The sequence below is a fragment of the Herpailurus yagouaroundi genome, unplaced genomic scaffold (assembly GCF_014898765.1).
Source record: "Herpailurus yagouaroundi ecotype Mexico unplaced genomic scaffold, PumYag 160, whole genome shotgun sequence".
NCBI classification, from domain to species: domain Eukaryota; kingdom Metazoa; phylum Chordata; class Mammalia; order Carnivora; family Felidae; genus Herpailurus; species Herpailurus yagouaroundi.
In genome coordinates this window covers 17,212,816-17,232,940 of record NW_024412401.1, presented here as the reverse complement: position 1 = coordinate 17,232,940, position 20,125 = coordinate 17,212,816, and the positions used below count along the sequence as shown (strand labels likewise).

At 35.4% G+C, this 20,125-nt stretch overlaps 1 pseudogene; it reads right to left on the bottom strand.

Annotated features, from left to right (window-relative positions):
* Positions 1 to 17,512: 17,512 nt before the first annotated feature.
* Positions 17,513 to 18,939, bottom strand: LOC121034554 (elongation factor 1-alpha 1-like; annotated as a pseudogene).
* Positions 18,940 to 20,125: the final 1,186 nt, after the last annotated feature.

Below are 20,125 nucleotides of genomic sequence, written 5' to 3'. Positions count from 1 at the left end.
TCAAGGACTTGTCTGTTGGATTTCCCCACAGACAAGTTACTATTTTTACTGCCTTTTTTAAGTACTATGTGGGGATACATGTTGAGAACAAATAAATACCTTTTATCCAACTTTCACCCACTCATTTAAAATTCATTGATTCTTAGTCTCTGAATTATGATGAATTTTCTAAGTTTATCATTTTAAATATATTTATCCTTTGACATTCTTCTGTGAGTATGGTTTCCATTCTTTCCCCGTACTTATTCATTTATGGAAAATTTGATTTTTATGAATTCTGAGTTTATTTGATGGGTTGTCAAATTGTCACAGATTTGTCTAGTGGAAGAATCTTGAAGCTGGCCCCTGTAATTTTTTGACATATCTTTATCATTCTTGGAACACATTTTTAATTTCTGGCAGAATATATTACAGGCCCATCTTGTACTTCCACTTTCTCAGCCCTAGAATTGCTCGTTTCTCCTTGGAAGACTGTTTCTTTCAGTAATAGAAAGTATCGGTAACTAAGCTCTGGGAAGTGGGTGCTCAAGTTTACTGGCTGCCATTGCTTAGAGACCTTTTTAGTGAATTAGAAAATAAACGTATGTATGTATTGGCTTGTATTTATTTAGGTATTTCTCAATTTCTCTGCATTTATCCATCTATTCGCTATCTAAATCTGTCTCTTCAGAGTAAATACAACTGTGTATGTAGAACAAATTCTTCTTAAAACTCAAAATAATGCATATTGAAAATAAAAAAAACCAATGCACTCAGACAAAAAGAACATTAGTGCATTTAGACAAGGAGTTTCTGCAATGTGTTCTCATTGTTCATAGTGGTAATACTCTATGATGTCACTGCCAACATTGAATTCATGAACACTGAAGCATTTCTCCTCGAAGAAATATAGACTTAGGTTTGTACAAGCCTCTGGTCGCAACGTTATCATCAGCTAATCAAGACATAACTTTGTTTTATATGAGTTTGTGTTTAAAGAAACTTTTTTTTAAATATATTGTTGATTTGTTAACGTTGAAATCACGACCAATAATTGTAACATATGTATTTTCTCCATAAAGCATACCAGAGCCTTCCTATACTTGAGACTATCGGCCAGTACGTCAGTAATACACTTGGGACTAATATTAAACAGCATATTTACAAAAAGCACAGGAACACAAAAATACAAATAAAAAAAGGCACAAAATACATTGTGACAAGGACATTTATTTATAAGGTGAAGATTGAAATAAGGAAGCAGAGCACTGACTTATTAGACCTTAATTGGAAACATGCATGACTGGGCAACTCGAATTTTTTGCCATGTTTTGTGTGTCTGTGAATGAGAAAACACAATGAGCGTTGATTTTTGGATTACAAATAAATTTTAACAAGTAGGAAAATTCTCAAATAGGGAATCTGAAAATAATGAAGGCCAACTGTATATTTACACATCACTTTTTATATAGTTTTTGTTTTGGGGATATGATGATATTGGTACAGATAAGAGGCATGAATAAAAAAGAATCATTACTCTGTAAGAGCACATAAAGTAATGGAATAAGCAGCTGTGTTGATTAATTTTATGTGTCAACTTCACTAGGCTGTAGTGCCCAGATGTTTGGTCAAACGCCAGTCTAGATGTTGCTGTGAGGTTTTTTTTGTTGTTGTTTTTTGTTTTTTGTTTTTTGTTTTTTTTTTTTTTTTGATCAGCATTTAAATCAGTTGACTCTGAGAAAATTAGATTATCTTCCAAAATGTGTGTGGGCCTCACTCAGATAGTTGAAGGCCTAAAGAGAAGCAGAGTGAAGTTTCGAGAAGAAAAACTTGTACCTGCAGATTGCCTTCTGACTTGAACTGGATCATCAACTCTCTCATGGGTCTCTAGCCTGCAGGACTCTGCCCTGCAGATTGCCAGACCCAGAATGTTGTGAGCTGATTCTTTAAAAATCTCTCTCTCTCTCCATATAAACACACACACACATCCTATAGCTTCTGTTTCTGTGGAGGACCTTGACTAATATAGTAGCAAATGTCTCTATCATGTTATAACAGCGCATTTTACATGCCATAGCAAGCGCTGACAAACAAGTGGACATTTTCCACAGTAAGAATGCATAAGGATTAGACACGATAAATAAAATTGCAGAGAGTTTACAAGTCAAAAAAAAGTTAAGCTTAAGTATTTGATGTTTAATTTCAGATATGCTCGTACATTGTCCATTGTTAGGAAGACTACTTGACCAGAAATTACTTTGGATATTCCGTCTTCCTGATTTATCTCTGAGATGACCTAATATTAGGTAATCAAAAACTTTGTACCCCAAGGATTCATGACCTGCAAAATTGTACAATATAAATTACTTTCTATTGACCATATTTTCTTGGAGTAGGGTGTCTAGAAGTGTATTTTCATTAAGCCCTGTGAGGGCCATTATGCACAGAATGGTGAGATGATGACCTTTTACTCAGAAAAGGTCAAGAAACATGAAATCAATCGTTAATAGCACCCAATCCCGTGTTGTGACTTGTTCAACTCTGATGTAATTGTGGGATATATTATTTGATTTAACAAAGATATATATCAAAGATAATGATTTGTATTGATGCTTCTTTATTGTAGCAGTCTGGCCTATTCAACAATTTACAGTCCTTGAATTGGTATCTTTGTGTCTAAAATTGCCACCACTTAGAAGTGAGCTCTTAAATTCTATTGATCAACTTTAATGTAGAATATGCCTTCCTGCTCTGATTTATAGTAGAGCAGTGGGTTATAGGGGCTCACTTGTAAGGTGATCATCTACACGGACAAACTATTCTCTAGCTATTAGCCACGAGCCGGTATGGCTTTGCAATCCTGGAATTTGAGCACACAGCAGTTATGATTTAATTATCTGTCTGGAAGCAGACAATAGCACCGACTGACATAATGCATAAAGAATATGTAATAAACATCAGTTAAATGTTAAAAGAATTAATTCACGACCAAGTGGTAAGTTATATAGAGTGTAGGCTCTGAAAAATATGTAAGAAATTCTTCCTAGAGACTTCAGGAAATAATTGCAAATTTTTGTGTTCACAAGTTAGTGGCTTGCATAGTATAAACTTATACCTGCAGGAAAGAAGCAATTTAGGTTGTCTAAGAATGTAGGAAACCATGAGTTTTCATGAGTTAATAGGAATGGTCAGAGAACTATGCCTGGATCAGACATGGGGAGTTCTCAATAAGAGAACTCAGTTCTCACTGAGTTTAAGCAAGGTAATTGACTTGGGAAGCAAAATATGAAGAAGGTTTTGACAGAATTATATAAGGGGGGATTATAGTGTACAGAACATAAAAGAATCATCACAAGAAAACATTTAAACATATTAAAGGAAAATGTGTTAGAGAAAGATTTTAATGAAAAAAGTCTTAGAGGCTGGGTTTCACCTTTTTCCTCCTTTCTCGAACAGAACTCGTGAAATAATAAAAGAGAAAATGTGAGTCTTAAACAATGTGGGCTGAGCTTTCACACGTAGAGAAACCCCCATAGAGTTCAGTTTGTGGCTTTGTTTATCACAAACACTTGAAATTCATCTTGATTCATTCTGGTTTAGAAAACTCTAGTCCCCCATGAGAAAACTGATTTAAAATCTCTATTTTTTTTTTTAATAAGCTAGATTGTCATATCTCATTGCGTCAAGTACATTAAACTTTGCCCTATTCCAATTCCGAGGGGGTTAGAAACACAGTTGTTTTTTTTTTTTCAATTTTTTAATTTCTTGCAAGTTTTCTGCATTTCAATATGTTCCTTCATAATTTTTATCAAAATGCTGTCTTGCCTACTTTCTCTGATAGTAAGGGACAGCAGATATCCCAACAAAGAAATAAACAAACTGCATCCCTCCCAATGATGTTGAAGTCTTAACCTCTGTACCTACGAATGTGATTTTATTGGTCACTTTATGGTCTTTGCAGGTGAGCAAGTTAAGATTATATCATTAGGGACCTTATAAAAATATATGTAAAGGGAAAATTTGGACACAAAGACAGAAATGCAGAGAGGAAACATGATATGAAGACAGAATTCTTTCTACAAGCCATAGAACACCTGAAGCAATCAGAAGCTAGGAGAGAAGCATGGGGCAGGCAGATTCTCTCTCTCATCCCCCGTAAGGAACCAGCCCTGCAGACATATTGATTTTGGACTCATAGCTTCCAGAACTATGAGACAATAAATGTCTGATGCTGAAGCAACACTGTTTGTGGTACTTCGTTACGACAGCTCCAGGAAACTAAGACAAGGTGTATTTAAAACATATTCATATGTATGTACAAATTGCTGTGGAGTAAAATATTTTAATGATAAATATAAAGATTGTAAAGTGATAGTAACTGGGTTATCCTCAACAAGAGTCTTATGTCCACTTTCTATACATATTAGCAGATACTTTTAACATAACTTATGGAAAGTATGTCAAGAATTTTAGAGAAAATATTTTCCTATTTAAGAGAAAAGCTGGATGATTCAGTTCAATGTTCTGTGTAAGTTTCAAGTCTTCAAGTCTAATTTAAATTTATGAAATCTGCTTATATCATTCTATTTCTGAAAGAGTTTCCAGATAAAGATTTTTTTTAAATAAGCATTGTGCTAACATATATTCATCTGTTGTTTTCACTGAATTCCTTTCTCAGCTCTTACATAATATAAATCTGCATATGAACCTCTCTTTTTCTCAGTAGTTATTTTTGGGACTATGGTCAATTTTGCTTTGTATATAATGAGGCAAACTTTTGTTCATTATCTGCTCTATGATTCATATACTGTCCTTCCCATCAGGATCCTAGAAATATCTCTTAAGTTTCTGTTTATTCTTTAAAATTTTATTTAAATTTTATTTTCTAGCAATTAAAATAATTCTCCATTTTTCATGGATTGCTTACCTTTTATAAAAATGCCAAACATCATATTTCTTCAGCATAATTTTTAATATATTCCTGGTAGTATGTGATACTTCCATTTTTTTTTTAATTTTCACTTCTAATTTTTACTTTTTTTTTCTTAATTTTCACTTCTAATTTTTACTAAAGTTTACACTTAATTTCCTCTGGATGTTTTGCATGAAGGCACTGACAAGTGCTGGGTAATTTGTTATTTGATGCTTTGGCAGCAACCATAACAGTAGTAAAAAGTTAGCAAGTGTGATGGACCAAATAATGGTCTGCAAAGATAGCCAGCTATTAATCCCTAGAACCTGTGAATGCTACCTTATGTGTCAAAACTGACTTTCAGGTGTCATTAAGTTAAAGATTTTGAGATGGGGAGATTATCCTAGATTATTGAGGTGGACCCTGAATGCAATCACATGGCCTTATAAGGACAAAGAGGCAGATCTGACTACACACAGAAGATGAGAAGATAACACAATGCTGCTCCTGGCTTTGAACACAGAGAAGGGAGCCATTGGCCAAGGAGTGCAGCTCTAGGAGGGGGAACAGGCAAAGAAACAGGTTGTATTCTAGAGTTTTCAGATGAAGCATGGCCTTGCTAACACTTTGGTTTTGGCTTATTGAAACCATTTTCTGACTTCTGGCTTCCAGAGCTGTAAGAGAATAAATTCATGTTTATTTGAAACACTAAATGTGTATTGTTTTAAACCACGTCTGTAATAATTTCTTATACACCACAGAAAACTAACACAACAAGTCTCCTTGGAAGGTCACCATAACTACTTATGAAGAATATGGAACCTCCCTGAACATCAGACGTTTCATGCACATCTACTCTGTGGGTTTATTTCTATCCAGAAAACGAATGTAACAGGAGATGAGACCTGTGAATTGAAGGTAGGGGTGAGATAGAACTGAGGAGCAAAAATGGAGAGGTGTAAGGGATTGCCATTGCAACTTCCCTTCTCTGAATCCTCTGTGAAAAGAGTTGGTATATGTTCCCATAAGAGTTCTTTTTAAGTCACAGATTGGGTGGCCCAGAAATGTCATTTGGATGTTCAAGTGATAAAATGTAACACAGAATAGAAGAGAAACTCATTCTATCACGTTGGTCAAAGAAATGAGCACACTTTAAGTCCAGTAAAAAATCACAGTGAGAAAAGACTCCCTCTAGAATCATAAGAAATCTGCCATTTTAGCACTTAGGAAGATGGACCGTTGCTGCTAAACCCTTATTATGATGGTAGGCTCCATCCATGGCAACAGTAAGCATTGCCCCTAAGTGAATTTCCATGCAGCAAGCGTAACTGATGGGACCTGGATCCAAAGAATATGGGAGGTCTGTTCATGAACTCAAGTGTGTTGGACATAAGAACTCTGAGTAATAAATGGATGAGAATTTAAAGGAAATATGGAAGTCCTGGTCATCTAAACGGGGTGAAAACATGTTACTGGGACACAGTCTGAACTGGTTGTTCCGTCTTTCAAGACCTAAAACTAAATATTTGAGCCAAATAGACTTTTAGTTGTTGTCTGGAGTCACAAGGGTTCCTTTCTTTAAAGTTGCATGGTGGGGCACTTGGTGTTTGTCAATTATATGCATAGTCAAATAATTATCAAAGCTAGCAATAACAGGGGTGCCTGGGTGGCGCAGTCGGTTAAGCGTCCGACTTCAGCCAGGTCACGACCTCGCGGTCCAGGAGTTCGAGCCCCGCGTCAGGCTCTGGGTTGATGGCTCAGAGCCTGGAGCCTGTTTCCGATTCTGTGTCTCCCTCTCTCTCTGCCCCTCCCCCGTTCATGCTCTGTCTCTCTCTGTCCCAAAAATAAAAATAAAAACGTTGGAAAAAACAATTTTTAAAAAAAGCTAGCAATAACATTTCAATAACATTTTCAATATTTGAAGCTAAAACAATAAAATTTCTTGGCTTCCCAAAATTATGATGAAGTATGACTATTGTAAGTTTAAGGAGCCTATCACCAGTTAATGAGAAATTATTCACATACAGAAGAATATTTCAGCAAAATATTTTTAGCATTTCCTCCAAAGAAATCTCTGCCTCCTATCCTGCCTAATCAAAACTTTTCTAAGTGCACTTGTCCAACTTTCAGGTGGCATCCCTAAAGCAGCTCACACTGACAAGTAACTCTGGTATGAATGGGAAGAGCACACACAATCTGTAGTCAGTTCATTAGGATTTGTGTTCCAGCTTCTAAAGAAAAATGTTTAAAGATAAAATTCTAACTTTTATACAATGACCACCAAACCTTTTATTTAACACATTCATTAACGAGAGAATGAGTAAGGTATTACAGTCAGTGCAAAGGAATATCTGAAGTGCAATATCACAGATAGAGGTACACAAGGAAAACCAGTAATGACAAATTGAACTTGCTGAGAGATATGAAATGTTTAAAATCTAAGGGGCTATAAAATACGATATTTGAAATCACCTTTTCACTGAATAGAAGACAGTTGTACCTCTGCCTGAAATTTGCATTTCTATGGACAAAAAAAGGGCCAACTTGCATTATCTTCAGTTTTCTGTGACTTACAGAGAAATAGTCAAAGAAAATGAAAGGTGCAGATCCCATAGAATTAAATAAGTCCAAAAAGTATACTAAAGCCCCAGATACCATTTAAAGGACCCCTACAATCTTTTGTCCATCTTAAAGACCTTCACATTTTCTTCTGAGCTACCTATTACACATCAATTATGTGAACATAGTCAAGCTATTATAACTCTTTGAAACTCAAGCCCTTGTACTATAAGAATAAAATAATTTCCAGATCCCAGGATTATAAGGCAGAATAATTACTGGGTGTAAAATCACATTTTGTTTAGAATCACTGTATGAGGTAAATTTAGTGTTTATAAATACTATGTATTTCTTAAGTAACACTTTGCTTTCACATCAGAAAAAACAAAGAAAACTTGATCCACCTTTCCATGTAAATTTCTGAAGTCCAATTTCCACAGCTTCCTTTTCAGTACTAAAGAGTCTATTAGTACAGTTTCTAAAAGTTATCATATTAACCTAACAAAGTTTGCAAATAGGTTTTTAAAAATATAATGGTTTTTATGTTGACAAATGTGTTACAGTTTATAACTTAGATGAATTTGTACCACATACTAACCACCAGATTAATATTGAAATATTCTCTAAAGATTTATTTTTGGAAACTAATTCACTGAAAAAATACATTAAAGATTAATCATCTACCAGATACTATTCTGGACAGCAAATAAAAACAGATTTGTCATAAGTGTTACCATTTAGAAAGGGGGAGGGCATAGAAAACAAAGTAGTCAATTAAGTGAACTATTTGTAAAAGTGCTGTTAAATAGTATTTTTAAGAAAAGTTTATGAAGAAACTATTTCACAGAAATATCTCTGAATATTTAACATATCATATGAGAAGACAAATAAGAAATATAACCTCTGAAAAAGTAGCCTGAAACAATTTTTGTAGAGTGGAAATAGAAAATGTAGAATATTTTGAAATAAGAAAGAGCTTGGTATATTCAAGGATATGAAAATGAGTAAAGAAAAAAGTTAAATGACCCAAATTTGATGAAGAAAGAAGAGTGAAAACAGATGAAGTCCCAGAGGTGGATATGGACAAGAACACACAAAACTTTCAAGATGTTTGTAAGGAATTGGTATTTTATCCTACATGCAGTGAAAAGCTACTGAAGATTTTTAAACACAGGTGTAACTTAACTTTTGTTTAAGATTTGGATTTAAACAAACAAACAAACAAAAACTAAGTTGGGGCTAGTGTGAGTGTGATTCAAATTGTTATCAGGGATCAAGGTTGTTGTAATAATCTAGGTATTTGATAATAGTGTCTGAGACCAGAATATTGAAGTAGAAATACGCAGTTGAATTTGAGCCATAAGTTATTAGTAGAAAACAAACAATTTCTTCATGGAGTAGATAGGTGATAAGAAAAAGGAACCAGTGGTGAAATTTTAGCTTTCTTGACTGACACAGGTAAAATAATACAGTACCATTTACTGACACAGGGATGAATGAAGGTGACAGTAGAGTTCTCTGTGTATGCATGTCAATGTGTCAATAGATCAACTTAGGAATTTTACAACTTAGAATGTGGAAGACATCTAAACGAGGTGAAAATAAGGAAATAAGGGATCTGAATACTTAATCTCAGGCATAAAGAAGATATATACATTTGGGAATTATTGACTCAAGAGAGGCTCACCAATGTAGACAAAGAAAAGAAAGAGCACCTGCAAACAAGTACCAGGGTGCTCATTTTTAAAAAGATTGCTAAGAATATATTTGAATGTTAAGGGATCTATTTACGAAGAGAAGGCTGCTTGAGGATATAGGAAAGAGGAGACTTCCAAGGGAAGGTACAGTTTTAAATGTTTTATTACAGAAAATTTTACATATAACCAAAAGTACAAAGAAGAACATGATAAACTTCTATGTCTCTCCATCCTGGTTTTAAGTTTTCAACATATGGCTAATCTCGTTCATCCCTATTTCCTGTGCTTCCTTCCCCACCCCCCCCCCCCAATGCCAGCTGTTGTTTTTAAAGGAAATACTGCAAATGGTGGTGGCTGGGTGGGTCAGTCATTTAAGCATCCGATTCTTGGTTTGGGTTCAGGTCATGATCTAATGGTTCCTGAGATCTAGCCCTGCATCAGGCTCTGTGCTGACAGCACAGAATGTGCTTGGGATTCTCTCTCTCCCTCTCTCACTGACCTTCCCCTGCTTATACTCCCTCTCTCTATCTCAAGTAAATAAATAAATTTTAAAAATACCCCAAATTGCATTATTTCTTCCCTAGACACTCAATGGAATGAAATATTGAGAAAGTAAGCCAAAATGAGATCCTGAGCACAAATAAGTTGTGTCCAGGTACAAATACCTGGTCAGAATTTGAAATAGAAGAATTTTTGATGGAAGCTTAAAGATAATAGCATAATGCGGAAGAAGCTACTATAGGGAATAAGAACAATTGTGAGATAAAAACTTTTCACTATTCTTTGAAATGATCTATTTATATAAAATCTATTATTTATATAAAAATATAACCTTTTCATGATGAAAAATAAAAAATAACCTAAATAACAAACAAAAGAGAGCTGGCATTCACACATTCAAAAATGAGGTGTATGAATAGAGTACTGTCTGTAGTATAACTGTAGATAAGAAAGGAGTTGATGATTATGCTTCCTAAATTTTTCTCTGGCATCCCTGAGAGTTTAATTATGTCAATACATTTCCATAAATTTCAATTAACCTCTGTCATAATTACTTTCTACACACCTTATAAATTACATTGACATTTACCTGTCTTTCAAAAAGATAATTATCCTTTAAAAAATGATTAGGAAATTTCTTTGGAAACTATTCTTTTAAAGTGACGAATGCCACCTCTCCAAGTAGTAAGATAGATACATAGATGGATAGATAGATAGATAGAGAGTAGATGGTAGATAGAGATAGGGATATATAGATAGATACATGAAATTTCAAATCAAGTATGATTTGTGAAGGAGATATACATAATTGGACATTGGTATATTTAAGATGTTTTATTGAGGGGACAAGGGACTTTAAGCAGGAATACCGATTCTTAAATTCACCATTATCCTTGTTTTAGTTCTTGTACAGCTGGTATTAGAGCTACAGGGGAGTTACACATTTGCGTAATCAAACATTGACCTCCCTCAGTACATCTCAGTCATCTTCTCTTCTGAAGAACCAAAGGTTTTGCTAAGTACTATTTACTGTGGGACTAGCCATAGACACATGAAGAATGAATTAGAATCAAAGAGTTTCTAAATGAGCCACATAGTAAGAATTTCATCAGGTCTGTGATCTGGAATAACATTGAAGGAAAAAATACATACAGACATTTAAATTAAATATCTGTTGTAAGTTACATGGATATCTGTGTTGAAGTAAAAATGTCATAAAAAGAAAAAGTGAACTAAAAATTGGGGAGGAACTTGGTGTGTCTTGATTTTATATCATTTTGTATATCGCTTAAAGCGATGTGTGTGTGTGTGTTTGTAAAATTTAAAGATAAGCAGGAATAAAAACAGTCATTTTTTTTTAAAAGTTCTTTATGGCTAAGCATCCAATTTCAGCTCAGGTCATGATCTCTTGGTTTGAGCCCTGCATCAGGCTGTGCACCGACAGCTCAGAGCCTAGAGCCTGCTTCCGATTCTGTGTCTCCCTTTCTCTCTCTCTCTCTGCCTCCCCCATTTGTGCTCTGTCTTGCCCACTCTCAAAAATAAACAAACATTAAAAAAATTTTTTTGAAGTTATATATATATTTGTAAATTGTATAATAAAGTCATTCCAAGGTTGCTTCTGAGTTAAGAATTCTGGGAGTTCTTGTAATAATAAATTGTACTTCTCTAATATGTACATAGCATGAAAATCTTAAAACATTTAAAATATATGTAATAAGGAAAATATTTAAATAGTATAAAGAGGCAGTAAAATTGACAACTGGATATAAGTAGTTCAAATTAATTTGGGACAACACTATATAATCTGCAATAACCTAAATTTGTCTTCCAATTTCCAAATTCTTCTTATCTCTCCTGGTACATGTAAACATAAATGTTCCTTCTTTGTCTCAAGGCATATTGAGAATCATGATGACTGTTATATAGTGTGTGTGTGTGAGTAAGTGGCAAGGAGGAAGTATATTCTAGTTAATAGTAACAATCCAACTTTGATATGCCAGGACTCCACTGGTATCCAGGTTAAAATGAGCATTTTGTTCTAGCCATCCCTTAATCAAGACTGATAATTGACCTTCGTTGCCATCTTCCAGGGGCTGCTGCTGGTGTTGTTGGATAGACAATAATCTGAGTATCAAGAGAATCATATTGAATGTGTCTAGGGACTTTTGTCTTCTGATGATAGAGGAAGATAAAACCTAGCCCTGTGACAGTAATAAACTTTGGACAAAATATGAAAATAAAAAGGAGTACAACCAATTTAAGGGATTGAGGAGTAATGAAAGTATGCACACTAGTGTACATGTGAAAGAAAGAAATAGCAATTGGTGATTTGCTGATTTTCCTTTTTTTTTTTTTGTCGATTTCCCCCTGAAGAATGGTCCCTGTTAATATCTGTGTATTTTGTGTCTAAAACAGTAGAGATTTATGTAAATGTTTTCCCCAGTGTGCCTGAGATGAATGGTTACCTCCAAAACTGTATGTTCACATCTTAATCCCTCAAGCCTGTGAATATTACCCTACAAGGGGGGGGGGGGGGGGGGGAATGGGTCTTTGAAGATGTAATTAAATTAAGGATTTTGAAAATTGATCATCCTGGGTTGTCTGGGTGGGCCGTAAATCCAATACAAATATCCCAGTAAAAAACATACTGAGCAGAGACACAAAAATACACAAAGGATAAGCATTGTGAAGATGAAGACAGAGATTGGAGTGATGTTACCATAAGTGGAGGCACTCCAAAGCATACCTGGAGTCATTAAAAGCTAGTAGAGCCAAGGAATGGATTATCCCTGGCTCCTGAGGGAACACAGCCCTGATGATACTTCTCCTCCTTTTCTCCTGTGGATTTCTGGAGTTGTCTCCACCTCTTTGTGATTGCTCAATTAGCCATACCCATAAGAAGTACAACAGTTCTCTAGGTTGAGTTTCAAAACAATTGGGAAGCAATTTTCTGGCTAAGTTTTCCAGCAAAACCACTGCTGCTGCTTTCCTTTGTCTGTGTTCTGTTAGGTGTCTGGTTGGTGGTGGCACCGCATAAATGATATTGGGTTGGATAGTGTGTGTGGAGGGGCCGGTGGAGGTTGACTGGTCTAGATAGTACTACTGTTAGCCAAGGTATTACCGAAGAACCTTTATACAAGAAAAAATGCTGGGCTTTAGGGGAATTGAGCACATTTTTTTTTTGTCCTCTTGATCCTAATATATTTAGTGGTCTAATATAGCAGGATGATTTATAATCAGAATTCTTGATTTTGAGTCCCTGCCTTGCCATTCACTAACTGTATATACATGGTAAATTTTCGAATGCCTTTGAGATTCAACTCCTCTATTAAAAAAAAAAAGTATTCAGTCTAGCTTTTTGTTAGAACTCTATGATAAAAATATGTAGCTTTTTTAGTGTAGTATATGCCAATTTACTAAATTAAATTATAGCAGAGTGTATGCCAGTTATTCTAAGGTATTCCAAAAGAGGTAATTCTTTACTTATTATTATAACATGTTTGTATTTATTTATTTAAAGTGCATATACATTTGCTTGCCTATTATTTGCGACTTACCATACAGAATAGCCTACTCGGTCACACTCAGTCAAGTCCATGAACATTTTGTCTGTCTGTGGGGTCTCCGATGGAAATATCAGGTGGCATATTATGAAGGATTATGACTTTACCTACTGCTGTTGGCTTCAGGGACTTGACAGATGCCACATATTGTGGTGAGCCATCATGGTCTCAAATGAAGGAGTTTTTCCAAAATCTTATAAATCTTTCCTTGACTTTGTCCTGTACCAGTTTTTGGAATATTAATATCAATTAACTTTTAAACAAAGTCCAAGTGTTATTCCAGCAAGTCCTGGTTTAAATGGAAAGCTAGCTCTGCCACTTACTAGCTAGCACCTGGTAAGTTCATTCTCCGTATCTGTGAAATCAGGACACTCATTTCTACCTCATGGGGTTATGGTGAGATTTAGATAATTAATTGGATGTGAAACCTGGCATATGTTTGTTACCCAAAAAGTGATAGCTATTTTTAATATGTACTTATTTGTTTTCTTTTTTCTTTTCCTTTAAAATAATTTCAAGTAACAGGTTTATTTCTGCCTTCTGTTGTTTCAGGATTTTGCTTAAAGTTTTCTGGTTTAATGGAATTGGGGGGGAGGATTATTTGTTTCAATGGATTTTTTAAATTCCTTTTTAGAGAGAGGGAGCACAAGCTGGGGAGAGGGGAAGAGGGAGAGAATTTTAAGCAGGTTCATGCTCAGCGTAGAGGCTAACACAAGGCTTGATCCCATAACCCTGGGATCATGACCTGAACTGAAATCAAGAGTTGGGCGCTCAGTCCAGTGAGCCACCCAGGTGCTCCTATTTTAATGGATTAAAAAAAAAAATGTTTTATTATTTATTTCTGAGAGCGAGAGAGACAGAGCACAAGTGGTGGGGGGGAGGGGGATGGCAGAGAGAGAGGGAGACACAGAACCCAAAGCAGGCTCCAGGCTCTGAGTTGTCAGCACAGAATCCAACATGGCTCAAACTCACAAACCACCAAAGTGGGACACTTAGCCAACTGAGCCACCCAGGTGTCCCTTAATGGATTTTAATCATATTTTCTTTTAATCTTTTAGGCTAAAGAAATGACACTTTAAAGAATATTTTGTCTATCATATAACTCATTAACAAGTTAAACATTATCATGGTGTAAAAACAGCTGAGAATGATAATTGTAGATAAATCAAGGGCAGAGATGGATGGACATATAGATATGTAAATAGCAGGTAGATTGGAAGAGAGGAGAGAGGCTTGGATGGATGATAGATATGTAAAAATAATGTAAATACAAGTAGATAATTGGTAGCAGATAGCTATATAGAAGATAGGTAGAAAGGGTAGGTGATAGATAAAAAAAATAGAGGCAATAGAAAAAATAGCTGGAAGATAGATGAGAGGGAGTGATGGTTGAATAAGGAGAAAGGTAACTGGATCATAATATATATGTTATTTAAAAAATATGAATTAAACCTGTTTTCTTAAAATTAAAAAAGGAAACAGAAAAAATTTAAGTTTTAAATGATTTTTTTAGCTACATGAAGAGTCATTATTTCCTGAATATTTTTTTTACTGAATACAATATAATAAAACATTAAGAGTACAAAATAATTTGTAATTTTACTTTTCTGTAATTTTAATTATTTTAATGTGATATTAGCTCTTGATTTGCTGTGTTGAAAGTGAATTAAATTAATAATTCTCAAATCCACTCCACCCTCCTCCCATCAATATATTTGAATAACTTATTCATTTTAACATGACAAGAGATATAACATTTATATTCTATTCTATACTCCTAATTTGCAACTATTTTTAGATTAATTCTATATTTAAATGTTTTCATTGATCTCTAGGAGTTATTTTTATGTGTGCTAAATTTTTGAGCTCATTTTTTGAGTCATTCATAATATACTGTATTTGCTGTTGTGCATTTTCTTTATTATGTATCCAGGATTATACATGGCCTTACTTCTTACATGTTAAAAAAATGTCTACCTGGTACTTGACAATAATATTTTCAGTTTACAATTGTTTTTCCTCTAAGAACTTTGGAGTTTCCATTGTTCTTTGGCATTAAATGTTCTTTAGGAGAAATGTGAGGCCAGCCTGATTTCTAACTTTTGGGAATGATGTAATATTTACTCTCAGATAAGTAAATAGCTTTTTCTCTTCCATGGTATGCTTTGGTGTTTTATATATGTAATGTGTATTTGTTGGACATTTGTAAATCTTTAGTGTCAGTTCTTTATTCATTTTTCAGTACTTTGTTTCCAGTCTCAAGTTCTCTCTCTCTCTTTCTTTTTTCTTTTTTTTGTAATTATCATCTGATGAATTAGCTTTGTCTCTAATTTACCTTCTTTAAAATTGCTTTAATTTGTCTTGTGAAACCATGGTTTGCAAATGTTTCTTCTAAGTCCCTCCGTTCATTTTTAGCAACAGCTATTAGTTTGTACTTTATTTTTTTATTTTTATTTTTACAAAACCACTCTTAATTTTAACCAATTCAAACAAACAAGTCAATTAGTACATAAAATTCAACAGAGCTAAAGTAAACTTCTCTATCCTCAATTTACAGATTCATTTTTGAAACAGTTTGTAAATAATTTATAGGGACTACCAGTAGGTGGTGCTCAAACCTGACGGCTGCCTTTACAAGCCTATATTGCGTTGGGTTCTATGGAGTTAAGTACCCCAACTAGCCCAACTGAAGCGTTTCTGGACACTACTTCCACTTTCCTTCCTCCATTTAGTGGTAGGCATTTTCTGCAGCTAAGTGATTTCTTTGCGGGGGAGGGGTGAACAATAAATCCCTTCCAGTATATAAGATTTCTTATGCTGGCTACCATTTATTGACATGCTGTTTAAGAATCTTACCAATCTCCACTCCTCTAATCTTAAACCAATAGTAATCAACATATTTGTACAAATAAGAGGAAAAAAATTGATGGTATTTTGGAGCTCTGGAGACAAAGTCTTATTAAGTTTTAATTTACACGGTCTCTGGTAATACTGTCGAGAGACCATAAATGTTAGCAGTATAAAATACAAGGTGTCTTGTGATTTTGCCTATTTCAAAGCAACTTAAAATTTAGGGGTCAAATAGGGTCTTAAGGAATTAACGTCCAAATAGTCAAGATGCATGGAATGTTCTATCAAATGCACCAGTGTCCTTAAGAGATTTGCCAGCTATCCAAAACTAAGAACTTAAGACTACATTGTTGTCAATCAAAGAAAAGTACTGTTAATTTACCAGTCTACATACACTTTATAGAAGTTACAAAATAAACACAGTAGAGTTTAATGAGCTCTTCACTTTCCAACCCATCCATCAAATTCACTTGGAATGGTCATTCTTTTATTGCTTCTCATTAGGTAATGATTTTGGAAGGACATCTTTAGCAAAATCTTGAAAACATTTTCAACTTAAAACAAAGCTTACCCTACAGTCCAAGACAGGTCCTCATTTAGGTTGAGTATTGCCACTTTGGGTTTTAAATCTCCAGTGCAGCAATGTTCCCTCCTCACTCAAGTTTGGCTTAGATGAAAATTCCTATTGGAGGTGGGTTTCTAGTTCTCAAGTGACAGTAAACGTCCAGTATATACTTTGTTCTCCTACAGTTTGGGTACAATGAACTCTACCATTAAATATAATAATGTTATTTAATGGCTGACCTTTTAGGGTACTTTAAACTACAAGATTTATAAATGCAACAAAGCATTCCAGTAACAAAGAAACTCCATTATGACAATGTATCAAGTTTACTCAATAGTGACAGTATACAAATTTTATATGCAACACATTGAGTTTGGTATTACAGAATTTAACCATTTATAACCTACCTTAATGATGTTACTGTTCTAAACTATGTTGCAGATCCCCTTTTCCCATAGCTCTATGTGCTTATTTCTTTCCCTTACCTGGTAAAAACGTTTCCCAGCCCAGGGGAAAACAACCCATTAACCCATTTCTCAGTTTCAGCAGATATTAACACCAGGAACAGGTTATGGGCAACTCTTAATCTTTTACCTGAATAGTACAAGGTTACCGTGTTGACCAAAAGAAGACACAGGTTTCTCATTAAACTTTTGTTTTATTGGGTCTCAAAATTCTATGACAGATTTTTGGTCAAGTTGTTTCCATTAAAAAGTACTGATTTTAAAAACTAATAACTTAAAACTGCCACACACAAAAAACCCCAAATTGTCCACAAAACATTTTCCTTCCCTTCTGAAGGCTTGACAATGCCTTGTTATCATTAACCAGTCTTTTACTATTACGCCTAAGTGGCCAATTGACACAAACAGTTCTGAGACTGTTCTTCCACCACTGATTAAGACTGGGGTAGTAGGTATTGGGGATAATATTCATTTAGCCTTCCGAGCTTTCTGGGCAGACTTGGTGACCTTGCCAGGTCCAGCTGCCTTCTTGTCCACTGCTTTGATGACACCCACAGCAACCGTCTATCTCATGTCATGAATAGCAAAACGGCCCAGAGGAGGATAGTCAGAGAAGCTGTCAACACACATGGACTTTCCAGGAACCATATCAATGATGGCAGCATCACCATATTTCAAGAATTTGGGACCATCTTCCAGCTTTTTTTCCAGAATGATGGTCAATCTTCTCCTTCAGCTCAGCAAACTTGCAGGCACAGTGCAGCACAGGTGCATATCCAGCACTGATTTGGCCTGGATGGTTCAGGATAATCACCTGAGCTGTGAAGCCAGCTGCTTCCATTGGTAGGTCACTTTTGCTATCACAAGCCACGTTTCCACGATGAACATCTTTGACAGATACCTTGTTGACATTGAAGTCCACATTGTCTCCAGGAAGAGCCTCACTCAAAGCTTCATGGTGCATTTCAACAGACTTTAACTTCAGTTGTAACATTGACTGGAGCAAAAGTGACCACCATGCCTGGCTTAAGAACACCAGTCTCCACTAGACCCATAGGGACAGTACTAATACCACCAATTTTGTAGACATCCTGTAGGGGCAGACACAAGGGCTTGTCAGTTGGACAAGCAGCTGGCAGAATGCAATCCAGAGCTTCAAGCAGTGTGGTTCCACTGGCATTGCCATCTTTACGGGTGACTTTCCATCCCTTGAACCAAGGCATGTTAGCACTTGGCTCCGGCATGTTGTCACCATTCCGACCAGAAATTGGCACAAATGCTACTGTGTCAGGGTTGTAGCCAATTTTCTTAATGTAGGTGCTGACTTCCTTACCGATTTCCTTGTATCTCTTCTGGCTGTAGGTTGGCTCAGTGGAATTCATTTTGTTAACACCAACAAGAAGTTGTTTTACACCCAGTGTGTAAGCCAGAAGGCCATGCTCACAGGTCTGCCCATTCTTGGAGATACATGCTTCAAATTTGCCAACACCAGCAGCAACGATCAGGATAGCAGAGTCGGTCTGAGATATGCCTGTAATCATATTTTTGGTAAAATCTCTGTCCTGGAGCATCAATGATGGTCACATAAAACTTGCTGGTCTCAAATTTCCACAGGTGATAACCACCTTCACGTTCGGCTTTCAGTTTATCCAAGACCAAGGCAGACTTGAAGGAGCCCTTTCCCATCTCAGCAGCCTCCTCCTCAAATTTTTTGATAGTTCTTTTGTCAATCTCACCACATTTGTGATCAGATGACCATTAGTGGTAGACTTGCCCAAATCTACGTGTCCAGTGATGACGATGTTGATATGAGTCTTTTCCTTTCCCATTTTGGTTTAGGTTTAGAGGTGGTTTTTTTTTTTTTAATTTTTTTTCAACGTTTATTTATGTTTTTGGGACAGAGAGAGACAGAGCATGAACGGGCGAGGGGCAGAGAGAGAGGGAGACACAGAATCGGAAACAGGCTCCAGGCTCTGAGCCATCAGCCCAGAGCCTGATGCGGGGCTCGAACTCACGGACCGCGAGATCGTGACCTGGCTGAAGTCGGACGCTTAACCAACTGCGCCACCCAGGCGCACCTAGAGGTGGTTTTAATGACGCTTGTGTTCTGGCAGAAAACCCGTTGCAAAACAGTTTGTACTTTATTATTTTTTTCTTTAATCCTGTTGTTTTGGCCCTTGCTTATTTTCCTATTTGTCATTGGTTTTATTTAAATCTGTTTTTTTTTATGATCTTCTAATTGACTTTTGTTTTATTTAATTCATTTGCTTTTAAGATATTTTGCAGCATGGAATAATCATTAAAGTATTATTTTATGCCTTGAATTATATATATATGTGTGTGTATATATGTATATATATATATATATTTATACACACACATATATATATAATGAATTATATTTCCTTCAAGTCTCTTTGTTGGTTGTTGTATAGTATTCCTATTCAACTTTGATTTGTTAGTCCTTGACTTCCTTCCCACAATTTATGGGCTGTTGTATTTCTTCCTTTATCACTTCTGTTTTGGTTTTGGATACCTTGTGATATTTTTGAAATAAGGAAGATGGCTGAATATGCAGTCTTCTTTTATGTACCCTTATGATGATATTGAGTGTAGATTAGTGAGAGATGGAGGTAATAACATATATACTCATGAAGAGCATACCAGTATCACTATGAAACTCATTGTTGGTCAGCACTATCAGCAAGTGATTATTTTAAGAATCAAGGTCCCTGAGAGCAATAGGGAGGATGGGATCTCAAAATAGTAGAGGCCAGGTATTGGTGCTTAACAATCAAAGCATGGTGATGCTATTTTATAATGAACAGCAAGGTCAGAGTGACATCAGGGACCTAAGAATTATGCAGATACTTAATAGAAAAAGGTAAAATGGATGAGTGGCTAATATTGATGATATTGCTCAATATATGTTATCAAAAACAATCCAGGATAGATGATCAGGAGTCTGAGAGACATTGCAATAGAAAAAAAAAATCACAAACTTTTCCAGGCCTGAATCAGTTTTTACACCTGAA